A 12,164-nucleotide genomic window follows, 5' to 3' on the forward strand; every position below is an offset into this window, starting at 1 on the left:
GTAAATGAGTTAAGATAGATTAAGGACGGTAAAAAAAAACTCAAGTTTAATGGGAAAGGTTGAAATGTGACCGTTTGGAGCACGAATTCAGGTATGGCCTCTGATATTAGCAAGGCCGGCTCCGAGGATTTAAATGCCTTGGACGAGCCGAAACAAAAAGGCCTGTATGGCTTAAACAGACTATGGATAAAAAAAAGGTTTTGCACCAAATATATTTAAAATGCTAGATCCGTATCTAAAGTGGCGGAACTTGAACATTTTGATTGAGGGCCCGAAAATATTATAAAAGGCAAACAAAGAACATATATCGAAAAAAGAAATCCAGCTCTTACATGGTTAATAATTTTGTTTGGGCTATGAAAAAATATATAATTAATTTGGGATGCTCACTTTTAAAATTTTTTGAGAGCATAACTGACCAATTAAATATACATAATATTGCTAAAACTAAATGGGCTAAAATCAAGGTCAGTGAAGTAACTAAAATATTTTAACTAGCGGGTCACAAATTGTTTTTTGTGCATCCACATGTAAATATCAAGGCCATATTATTAAGTATTGCTTCCTTACTTTCTCTCGTTTATTAGATAAATAAATCATTAATCGTCTTACGCAAAATAAGATCACCAATAATTTAACTTTTCAAAAAAGTTTAACCTCTCTAGTTATATATTAGTTTCACATGTATTTTTAAAAGATAGAATAGAACTCAACTATTATTTAAGATTTTTCTTATAAACATATTCTTTTAGAGAAATATTTCAAAAGAAGTAAATATCTTTTATTAATTAGAAAATAGAGTAAGTCATAAATTTGTAGCATGTAAAGTTAATAGACATAAATTAAAAGTAAATTTAAACTTTTAATAATAAAAACAAATTAAAAATAAATTTACACATTCGAAAAAAGGTATATGTAGTGATTATGAAAAGTTGTGTTAGAGACCATGAAGTTTCAATTCATAATAAAATATTTTTTTTTTTCAAATAGCCATCTTCTTCTTCATTTTATTGTCTCTACAACTCATCTTAGTAAACTTATACTATCATAAAAAAAACGTTTTAAAATATATAAAAAATTTCAGGCCCCTAAAAATTACGTACCTTGACCGGTTGTCCGGCTCGTCCTACCCTAGAGCCGGCCCTAGATAGGAGTTGGTTTTAACAGAAACTTATAGTTTCTGAAACATATTTTATTAAGTCAGATTCATAACACATTTACCGTATCAAACATAATATGTTAATATATTACATACTCTCAGAAAACGATAAATAATATGTCATGATTGTTAGAAATTGAAATTATAAAATTATAATTTCTTAAAAACATCTAGTTCATTACTTGATATTCAAGTCAGTTTTTAAGTAAGTTTAGGATCAAATTATGAGTGTTACCCATCTAAACAAGTAAACTTAAGCTACATTAAAGCATTCACGTTCTATTATATCATCTTTATCTCTCTATGTCTTTTTCTCCTCTCAAGGGCCCCGGTTTTTAAATCCGTTTTAGGCTCTTATAAAAGTTGAGCCAAGCGTTTAATGTTTGGTAAGATGCAACTTAGGAGTCGAGTTAGAGGGCATGTGATAGTATTTTTAAAAGAGGGAAAATGTTACATAATATAACCAAGTTTCAAAAGTGTTCTAACTAGGTCACTCATGCCTTACCCAAATCCGATCACTAAATTTTCAAATCAAGCCTCATCGGATTTTCATAGCGTCAAGAAAATGATGGGGGAGTAGATATGGGGATCGGGATTTACAACATATGTACTTGTATTTAAAATAAATAAAGAAACGTTAATTATATTAGAAGTAAAAAATAAAAACCTATGTCACCACTCTACGTCAACTTCAAAAATAAAAAATAAAAATATTTTCTCATTGAAACAAATATAAACATACAAAAATACATGTTAAAACATATAATTTAAATAAAATACGAATGTTAAGTAACTTAGGGTGCGTTTGGTTCTTGGATTCTAATGGAATTGGAATTGAAATTTGTATGGGAAATGAAATTTGATTAATTTCATTGAAAATCCATATCTTGTTTGGTTATACATTTGTTAAAAGAATTGAAATGCAAAGACATCTAAAAAGATAAAATTTCTCTTTCAAATTATCAAATATAACCAATCTACCCATTTGAAAAATTATCAGACTTTCTTTTTCTTTGAAGTTGCAGACCACCACCGCCGGTCACAATTATCACCACCACCACTGCGCCTCTGTTACCATCGTCAGTCGGCACTATCAACTACCATCTCTGACCACCGCTAGCAATCAAAATTGTTGAAAAAAGGGTTGCGTAGATTTACACATGGCCGGAAAGCGCGGGTTTAGATCTGGGCGGAAAACGCACGTTTAAATCCAGCCGAAAAACGCGCTGATTAACCGCTGTTTCTTGGTCGGAAAAACATGATTCAGATCTTGCTGGAATTGCGTTGGTGGTGGCCGGAAAAAATGATGGTGCCGGAATAAAATTTTGGTGGCCAGAAAAAATGGTGGTGGTAGTTGGTGAATATGTTGGTAATTGTGGTTGCTACCTGCTAAGGTTATTTGAATAAATTGTAAACATTTCTTTAAAATCCCTTGAAATCCTTTGATATATTGAAGGAATCTAAATTCCATTAAATAATGAATTTGATTGGAAATCAAATCCAATTTCAATTTCTTCTCATACCAACCAAACAAGCTAAACACTGAAATTCAAATTCCAATTCCCTTGAAATCCTTTGAAATTCTCCAACCAAACAAGCCTTAGTTAAAAAAAATTAAACTTAAAATAAACTAATTAAAACACTTTAAAAGAATAACATCAACAATTCAATATGGGAGATAGATGGATTACCTTTTAATTATATTTATACATTTAATTGTATTTATACAACTCATCATCAATTGAATAAATTCAATACTTTAAACAATTTGTTGCATATTAATTTGTTTGAACCATCACTTTTTTAAGTATAAATAAATGGTTAGGTTATAATAGGAGAAAGTGTGATTTTTGTAGCATGGATAATAAGTAATTTAGTCCATTGATTTTAGACATAAATGATTGTGATTAGTTTAGAGGGAAAATTAAGTATGAAATAAGGGAAATGGTGTAACATAAATAACACATTTGTTGATTTTATTTTTTCATGTGCAAGACACATGTTAATTTCCCATCATTTTAAAACGTTCATGACTTTATTATATGGTGTTCTTTTTTATAAAAAAAAAATCACCATAATAACGAGCATTTTTTTTTCTTTAATATGAGTATCATATTGCTATATAAAAATTAGAAAATATTAGTGGGTTTTTTACAAATTGTGTTTTACCCAAATGCGTTTTACAAAATTGTGTTTTATCAAATTGTGTTATATAATTGTGTTTTTACCATCGTGTTTTTTTTTCAAAGTGTTTTCTCCACTGTGATTTTTATATCGCGACCTTTTTTTAGCATCCTGAAAATTTTGAACCAAATCTGAAAACTCATGAAAGATAAAGGACCAGAAATATTCCCAAAATATGTGATTGAGAATGCAAAGTAAAAAAGTGGATTTGTCCCACATTGATAAAAAGATAAACTTATGAGTTTCTTATAGGGAGAAAGGCTCACAAGATAATATTCTTGTATGACAAGACACTTTGTGGCCTTAACGAGGTTGCAAAGCACCCAACGCGCACGGACACTTGTGATGGGCATAATGTGACACTTTGACGGCGCAATTTGCACTTCACACATCCGCATCACGCGCGAGCCTCCTTAAGAACCTCCTTAGATATTTTGTGAAGAGGGACCAAAATGAAAATTCGGAATTTTTGTATGCATCATGCTACGCAAAATGCTCAAGGCCAAGCTTATTGCGATGCGTGATGGAAGTCTCACAAAACCCAATAATTCCCGGTGTTACGCTATGCGATGAACCAAGCCCGAAGCCCATCGCAAAACGCGACGTAGCCTCCATGATGAGTTACACGTGTCTAACCATGTGGCAACATGTGTCGAAACACGTGGCACATCGTGACTAGCCACGTTTCACCATATGGCAACCCCATATTTTGTTGTGTCATCGCGCTATGTGATGCCTCTTTAAAAAGGCCATCGCGATACGCGATGAGTCCAAAAACTCAGCCTATAAAAGGGTACATCCGGGCTCAGCAATTTTGAATCCCAAACACACTTTTACACACACAAAACACACCTCGGGAAATGTGTCAACGTTCCGAAGCCCCGGAGTTTTGATGGTTTAAACCCTAGTGCGCGGCGTATAGTAGAAGTGCTACTCATTAAACCTTAGGTGTTCAACTCCAAGTACCTATATAAGGTTGGGGTTCCGCTTAAGTATTTTATTATTATTATATTGGTTTAGACCCTAATCGGGGATATAACCCAAACCTTTATTAAATTAGTGTAAACATAGTTTTTCATAAGTAAGGGATATAGTTAAAATAATGTTTCTTTATAATTAAGAAACATAAAGTTTTATATATAAGAGGTATAGTCAATTGATGTTCTTGAAAAAGAAACCTAATATAGACGTTTCAGAAGAAACGTAGCACGTACTTGGTAAATAAACAAAAAGACTAAAGGTCTAAATGTTTTATACAAACCAATAATTTAACAAGATTAGAGTTATGCAAAGCAGACTAAATATCTGACACTAGATCATTGATCTAGTTATTTACAAGTTTATTTTCGTACATAGATCTGAGGTAACGCTCAAGCATATATCAATAAACTGCACTGATCAAAACAAAGGTGAATAAACTCAATCTTTTTATAGGCATGAATACGTTTAATCTCTTAAATATAAACAAGTCTTTTATACCAAAGTTTGCATGGGATTATAAATCCCTAAAACTTTAGTATCTGCTGGCATTAGGCTGATTATATTTGGGTCTGGATTCTTACATATGTGAGTAGAAGGGTAGGCATACCCCCCCCCCACCCCCTCCAACAACTTAGTACTTGTCTTCATCTCATTGAGCCAACCTATAGGGCTGCGAGTACTGGACTATGTAATATAATTGGTACGTCGGGTTAGAGAGTCGCTGATTGTTTCGAGTATAAACTAAAGGGTTTATATAAATGTTTTAACTTGGTTATTTTTTTTACCATAACGGGTCGGGTCATAAGATACCCGAGGAGATAACTAGGTTCATATAAATAATTTTTGAGTCAACGTGTTTACCAGTACCTAGCTGACATAATTTTCCCCACATTTAAAGAAAACAAGTTAAGCAGAGATAGCAAGGAACTAGAGTTATTAATGAAGTCAGATGCTCGCTACATGAAGATGGCTCGGTTTTAAATTACCAAAATATTTATAATTACATGAAACATTTTTATAAATAAAAAAACTCGGGTATTTAATATTCGAAAATTTCAGTATAAACAAATAACTATTTTGAACAAAATATTCCGTTAAACAACCCGCAACTCCGATATTTACAAAACAAATACTCACTATTGGCCATATGCATAGGCCCATGGAGCCAGGTGTGATAGTTTTCCGGCGACCGTCTACCAACGACTTTTCGATAACTTTTCCGGCGGATTTTCCAGCGACTTCCCGACGAATTTTCCGATAAGGTGGTGGTGGTGATTGTAGGAGATGAGTTAAGATGTAAGTGGGTTTTTTAGATTAAAGTAATGAACCAAAATGTCCTCCTTTCTAACATTTTTAGAAAAATCAAACTTAACACAATGCTATAAATAAAAATATTATGATTCGATAAGGAAACAAAGACAAGCATTGACCTTGACTCAGGTCAGGATCTTGACCCTATTTATTTTCTTCTTTTTACACCTTTTTGTCTTGGAAAGCACCTATGTTTGAACTTTGAACTGTAATAAAACATTAATGTACATTATGTTATGAATTATTGATGAATGATGGATGACACAATTGTCAAACACCTTTATCCACACGAACACTCCAAATGAAATATAATAGTTGAGATTGTCGGTAGATTTACTTTTTGAATAGTAGATTTGATATTATAAATAGCATGTATTTGTAACGAAATTATCCATCCCGGTAGAACTAACAATTCACATATATCTCTTCACTCTCTTGTCTCTTAGATATAATAAAGTTCAATTATTACTTCAATAATCTTGTTATAATTAGAGCTAATATTATAACACGTTATCAGCACGACGCTCTAACCAAGAAAGGTAATAGACACAAAGGTATCTACATAAGCATCATAAACACTTCTTTAATTATGTACATTAGATATATATCTATGCATATACATATACTGAGTAATAGCAATAATGTGTATAAACATTGTTATTAAAATTTGATAACTATTCTAACTTTTATTTATATATGCACACTAATATCTCATTTAGAAGTTAGATTTATTTACAATAACAATTCTATTCTTATTATTGTGCATACTAATTATATATTTTATAAAATAAACTGTATTTATTATCTTACTTTAAAATAATTAATATTATATATTATATATATATACACACACACATACAAACGGTAATGTTACCGTTATAAACGGTAATGTAACCGTTGTAAAAAGGTTATAAATTTTCACTATAAATAACCAATCATTAACCCCATTTCATTTACAACAAACATTCTTCTTATTAAATTTATCCAAGATAAAGTTCTCAAAATGATTCACCCGGTTTTACTGTTGGTCACTATAATGCTTATACTACTTCTCATTCTAATTTTTAATCTCCCATCTGAAGATTTCGGCATTTTCCTTTTCTTTTATATGTTTATAGCTCTACCAATGTATTGTATCTCATTGTTGATTGATATATATGGATTCTAATATTTATCTTATTATTTGCTCTATTATGTTTAGCAACAAAATGTCAAATATAGCAAAACTCGAATTCCCTGCACTCAACATTTCTGGAGAAAATTATATGTCTTGAACAGCAAATGTCAAAAGACATTTAAAATCTATGGATGTGTTAGACGCAATCTAAGAACACAATGATTGCTCTGACCAGGATAAAGCAAGAGCTGATGTTTTCATCCATAAACATATTGATGAATTACTACAGCATGAGTATTTTAATTATGATAACCCATATATGATATGGGAAGATTTGAAAAGCAGATTCGGTCATCTAAAGGAAGTTTTACTTCCTACTTCTAGAGATGAATGAAACAGTCTTAGGTTCCAAGATTTTAAGAGGGTAAATGATTACACCTCTGCTTTATACCGAATTTGTTCAAAGCTAGAATTTTGTGGGTATCCCGTAACAAAAGAAGAAAAGTTAGAGAAAACTTTCTCCACGTTTCATGCATCAAATATAAACTTGCAAACACATTATCGTTTGCAGAATTTTAGGAGATACTCTGATCTAAATGCATTACTCCTTGTAGCAGAGAAAAATAATGAATTATTGATGAAAAATCATCAATCTCGTCCCACGGGTTCATTAGCAATACCAGAAGCACATGTTGCTCACAAAAGTTCTCATAAAAATTCTGATCATAAATGGGAACAAAGTCGAGGACGAGGCCGTGGACGTGGACGTGGTCATTCTGACAAAAGGCATTTTAATGATCGTAAGCATCCATTCAAATGGAACAATAACTCTTACGGTCGTGGTCGTGGCCGTGGTCGTGGTCGTGGTCGTAACCAGAGAGCCAATAATTATCATGTCCCACACAATACCAATTCCAACCACCAAAATAAATGGAATGAAGCTGGTAGGTCCGAAAACAATGGCACTTCATGTTTTAGATGTGGAAGTACAAACCACTGGGCAAAGGCTTGTCGCACAGCTCCACATCTGTGTGAACTGTACCAAGCCTCTCTAAAAGGAAAAGAGAAAGAAGTGAACCATGTTGATAACTTTAATAATATCAATGTTGAGCTGAGCGTTGAAGACTTTGGGGTGGAACTTTGAAACAAAGTTGCTTGACTACTATAATTAGATGCAATTATTAAGTGTGTTCTCATTATCTTTAATTATGTAGTTCCTCTTTCATGTACTACTTGTGTTTCAATTAAATAAAGTTCTTATTAAAATATCATATGTCTTCGTTATACACTTATTTTTTTTCTTAATATTTTTCAAGATTTAAAATGAAAATCACCGGAGCACAAGATCAAACAAATGAAGAAGATATATGTATAGCGGATAGTGGAGCCACGCATACTATACTTAGATCTAAAAAATATTTTTATAAACTGAAACCAACAAAAGGGATCATCAATACAATATCAGGTCCTACAAACTTGATAGAAGGAGTGGGAAAAGCTAATTTAGCATTACCAAATGGTACAAAGCTCAAAATAGAAAATGCTTTATTTTCCCCAAAATCAACAAGAAATTTGTTGAGTTTCAGAAACATATATCATAATGGATATGATACTCAGTCAAGGACTGTTAGTAATGAAAAATATTTGCATATCATAAGCAAAGATCAAATATTGGAAAAATTGCCAATGCTCCATTCTGGTTTGCATTATACATATATAAATGTGCCTCAAGCACATATGGCAGTCAAAGAAAATTGTTGCGATTCTGGTATCATAAACTTATGGCATGACAGATTAGGCCATCCAGGATCCACAATGATGAAAAGGATCATTGAAAATACACATGGGCATCCACTGAAAGGTCAAAAGATCCACAAAATAGATAAAATGCCTCAATGTACATCTTGTTCTCTTGGAAAATTAATTACAAGGCCTTCGCCATTAAAAGTCGATAAAGAAACACCAATGTTTCTTGAAAGAATTCAAGGTGACATATGTGGACCAATTCATCCACCATGTGGACCATTTAGATACTTCATGATCTTAATAGACGCATCCAACAGATGGTCTAATATCTCTTTATTATCGACTCGTAATGTTGCTTTTGCAAAATTTCTTGCTCAAATTATCAAATTACGTGCACATTTTCCGGATTATACCATTAAAAGAGTAAGGCTTGATAATGCGGGAGAATTTACATCACATGCTTTTGATGATTATTGCATGTCTGTGGGGATTGTTGTAGAACACCCTGTTGCTCATGTACACACACAAAATGGCTTAGCCTAGTCGTTAATCAAACGCCTACAGCTAATAGCTAGACCATTAATAATGAGGACAAAACTCCCTGTTTCTATTTGGGGTCATGCAATTATGCATGCTGGATCATTAATCCGCGTGAGACCAAGTGCAAATCATAAATACTCTCCCACACAACTTGTTTCTGGAAATGAGCCAAATATCTCTCATCTTAGAATTTTTGGTTGTGCTGTGTATGTTCCTATTGCACCACCACAACGCACAAAAATGGGTCCCCAAAGAAGGTTGGGAATATATGTTGGATATGAAACATCTTCCATCATAAGATACCTTGAACCTTTAACAGGTGATGTATTTACAGCACGTTTTGCTGATTGTCATTTTAACGAGACAATGTTCCCGACATTAGGGGGAGAAATGAAAAAGCAAGAAAGAGATATATCATGGTGTGTGCCATCATTGTTACACCATGACCCAAGATCAAAACAAAGTGAGACAGAGGTTCAAAAAATAATACATCTACAAGAAATTGCAAATCAGTTACCTGATGCATTTACTGATATAAACAGGGTCACTAAATCTCATATACCAGCTGCTAATGCTCCAGCTCGAGTTGAGATTCCAAGCAAGCAAAACCATAATAATGCACCTCATGAATCTTAAAAACGTTTAAAACGTGGAAGGCCAATCGGTTCAAAGGATAAAAATCCTCGAAAAAGAAAGGGTTCTGAGAAGGATACTGACCCTAAGGAAGGAATGATTGACAAAACCTTCCCTCAGGAAAGAATAAATGATATAACATTTCCTCAGGAAGAAATAAATGATTCCAATAAAGAATTGTCAATAAACTATGGTAAATCACATATAATGTGGGATCGAGATGAAATGGAAAATATTGATGATATATTTTCTTATTCTGTGGCAAGCGATATCATGGAAGAAAATGATGACCCTGAACCAAAATCTGTAGATGATTGTAAAAATCGACAAGATTGAAACAAATGGAAAGATGCTATGCAAGCTGAATTAAACTCACTAAACAATCGAAAGGTTTTTGGACCTATTGTCATTACACCAAAGTCAATGAAACCTGTAGGATATAAATGGGTTTTTGTGAGAAAACGAAATGAGAAAAATGAAGTTACAAGATATAAAGCAAGACTTGTAGCTCAAGGTTTTTCTCAGAGGCCAGGAATTGACTATGAAGAAACGTATTCTCCTGTCATGGATGCTATTACGTTTAGATATTTAATCAGCTTAGCAGTCTCTAAAAATTTAGAGATGCGCCTTATGGATGTTGTCACAGCTTACTTGTATGGATCACTAGATAGTGACATCTATATGAAAATTCCCGAAGGATTTAAACTCCCCGATGCAATAAGCTCAAAGCCTAAGGAAATGTATTCCATCAAATTACAAAGATCCTTGTATGGACTGAAACAATCTGGAAGGATGTGGTACAATCGTTTGAGTGATTATTTGATAAGCAAAGGATACACAAATAATCTTATTTGTCCATGTGTCTTCATCAAGAAGACAACATCAGGATATGTGATCATAGCAGTGTATGTTGACGATCTAAATTTAATTGGGACACAAAAAGAAATTAATGAAGCAATTGCTCTTTTAAAGAAAGAATTCGAAATGAAAGATCTTGGAAAAACCAAATATTGTCTTGGTTTACAAATTGAGCATATGCATAATGGGATACTTGTGCATCAGTCAACTTATACTGAGAAACTCTTAAAACGTTTCAATATGGACAAAGCAAATCCTTTAAGCACACCGATGGTTGTTAGATCACTCAATGTTGACAATGATCCATTTCGTCCTTGCGAAGATAATGAAGAGATTCTTGGTCCCGAAGTACCATACCTCAGTGCAATTGGAGCACTTATGTATCTTACTAACTGTACAAGACCTGACATTTCTTTTGCAGTTAATTTATTGGCAAGATTCAGTTCATCCCCTACTAAAAGACATTGGAATGGCATTAAACATATTTTTCGGTATTTAAAAGGAACTGTTGTTTTAGGTTTATTTTATCCTAACGATTCAAAAGAAGGGTTAGTTGGTTATGCAGATGCAGGTTATTTATCTGATCCCCATAAAGCAAAATCTCAAACTGGATATGTATTTAAGAATGGAGGAACTGCGATTTCATGGCGTTCTCAGAAACAAACACTCATTGCAACATCTTCAAATCATGCTGAAGTCATTGCATTGCATGAAGCTTCAAGAGAATGTGTATGGTTAAGATCTATGTCACGACACATATTGATTTCTTGTGGACTAGAGAAAGATCGAATTCCAACTCTTATCTATGAAGATAATGCAGCTTGTGTCTCGCAAATGAAGGAAGGATATATCAAAAGTGACAGAACAAAGCATATACCACCAAGATACTTTGAGTATACTCGAGACCTTATTAAAGACAATCAGGTTGAAATGAGATATGTCCAGTCCAGCAACAACTCAGCTGATCTTTTCACAAAAGCACTTCCCACAGCAACATTCAGGAAACATGTTCATGATATTGGCATGCGCCATGTACGAACAATGTAACGACCTGCAATTTGAGGGGGAGCTGTATACTGCACTCTTTTTCCCTTAGCTAAAGTTTTTTCCCATTGGGTTTTCCTTTAGCAAGGTTTTTAATGAGGCAGTACTTCAAGACCCCGACGTTTTGAAATGGTGTCATCCAAGGGGGAGTGTTATGAATTATTGATGAATGATGGATGACACAATTGTCAAACACCTTTATTCACACGAACACTCCAAATGAAATATAATAGTTGAGATTGTCGGTAGATTTACTTTTTGAATAGTAGATTTGATATTATAAATAGCATGTATTTGTAACGAAGTTATCCATCCCGGTAGAACTAACAATTCACATATATCTCTTCACTCTCTTGTCTCTTAGATATAATAAAGTTCAATTATTACTTCAATAATCTTGTTATAATTAGAGCTAATATTATAACACATTATACCTTCTTTTTGTTTTTTTTTTCTCAAAAATAATAATAAATAAATAAAAATTTAGTACTCTCTCTCTCCTATTTCCTTCAAATTTTAATTTTAACATATTATGTAATGAGAAGGATACATAATTGATAATCCAATTCACACCATACACCATGGGTTCCT

Source organism: Bidens hawaiensis, unplaced genomic scaffold (assembly GCF_021521415.1).
Source record: "Bidens hawaiensis isolate Kalapana, Puna unplaced genomic scaffold, B.hawaiensis_p1.1 tig00032833_1, whole genome shotgun sequence".
In the NCBI taxonomy this organism is placed as follows: domain Eukaryota; kingdom Viridiplantae; phylum Streptophyta; class Magnoliopsida; order Asterales; family Asteraceae; genus Bidens; species Bidens hawaiensis.